The following is a 1149-nucleotide window of genomic DNA, read 5'->3' as shown; positions in this document are numbered from 1 at the left end:
GGATCATTAACAGAGAGAAAGAGAACGGGCGCTCTTAACTACTACTACTCTCCTGATTTGGCGGTCTCGGGCTCTGCTCTGGCAACTCCAGCAGCGAAAGAGGACAATCCCGGCCCCCGCACCAAAATAGGTACCACCACGCTGTAGGTGGACCACACTCGGCGAGAGCGCGAAGACCGGAGGAGGACGGACGGGGCTTTGGACGGCTGCCCGTCCGTTCCTTACTACCGGCGAATAAGCCTCTTGACCCAAAAAGAGTGAAATTCAAGTGTCAAAAACAACAACAAGCCGTCCGCCAAACCCAAACCACAAACTTGGGCTATGTCTGTCAAACCCTTTCATTGAGACTCGACCTGTGATGGTTAGTCAAAAAGACCAAATGGCAAATACACAACTCTTAACGGGGATCACTCGGCTCGTGGGTCGATGAAGACCGCAGCAAACTGCGTGTCGGTATGTGAATCGCAAGAATACCAGATACATCGACAAGTTGAACGCATATTGCGGCGGCGGCAGCCATATGAGCTTGTCGCCGCCACTCTCGAGGTCGGAAATATACATCCATCGGTTGCTGCGAGTTCGGTGCCTGCTGTCTCCCGACACGGGTAACCGAACCGAGCTTCCGCCTTGGGGTTTAATCGCCCGCGCCTTGCGCGAGGCGTGCCCTTAAAACAAGCAAGCCTATCACTAGCAAGTCCATGGACTTGGCGCACCCACATTCAACCACAACAAGCGACAGTTGTCGCCTCGCAAATAACTGGAGGCGGCGCTTTTGCCTGCTGTCCACAGAGACACGAATGGGTCGGCCGCTCATGGCTGATGCTGCACATGTTCTAAGAGGCACTCCATCCCACGAAGAGGAAACGAAACCGGGTCGGATATCTTTTAAGTAAGCCCGCCGGAATTTCGTCTATCACCTCGAAAAGAGTGCTTGGCATGCATTGCAGTGGAACCTAAATTGATGAGTGCGCCTGGGCCCGCAGTCTACCATGTAGTGGTGCAGGCAGAGAGATGAGAATGCTTGGGTGACGCCGTGCTCTTCCTCGCTCCTCCACCCTCTCCACGGTCAGACGCGGTGTGGGCGTTCTCTTTGAGAGTTCGCCACGAGTCCACGTCTATCTCATGACTGGGAGGAGGCAGGGGAGTTCT

The 1149-nt window shown here is 54.7% G+C and overlaps 1 pseudogene; it reads left to right on the top strand.

The window, feature by feature from the left end:
• Positions 1-392: 392 nt before the first annotated feature.
• LOC121868165 lies at positions 393-550 on the top strand (annotated as a pseudogene).
• The last annotated feature ends 599 nt before the right edge of the window (positions 551-1149 follow it).

This window comes from Homarus americanus, unplaced genomic scaffold (genome assembly GCF_018991925.1).
Source record: "Homarus americanus isolate GMGI-L3 unplaced genomic scaffold, GMGI_Hamer_2.0 scaffold27800, whole genome shotgun sequence".
NCBI lineage: Eukaryota > Metazoa > Arthropoda > Malacostraca > Decapoda > Nephropidae > Homarus > Homarus americanus.
The sequence above is the reverse complement of the archived record's forward strand: the minus strand, read 5'-3'. Positions and strand labels throughout refer to the sequence as shown.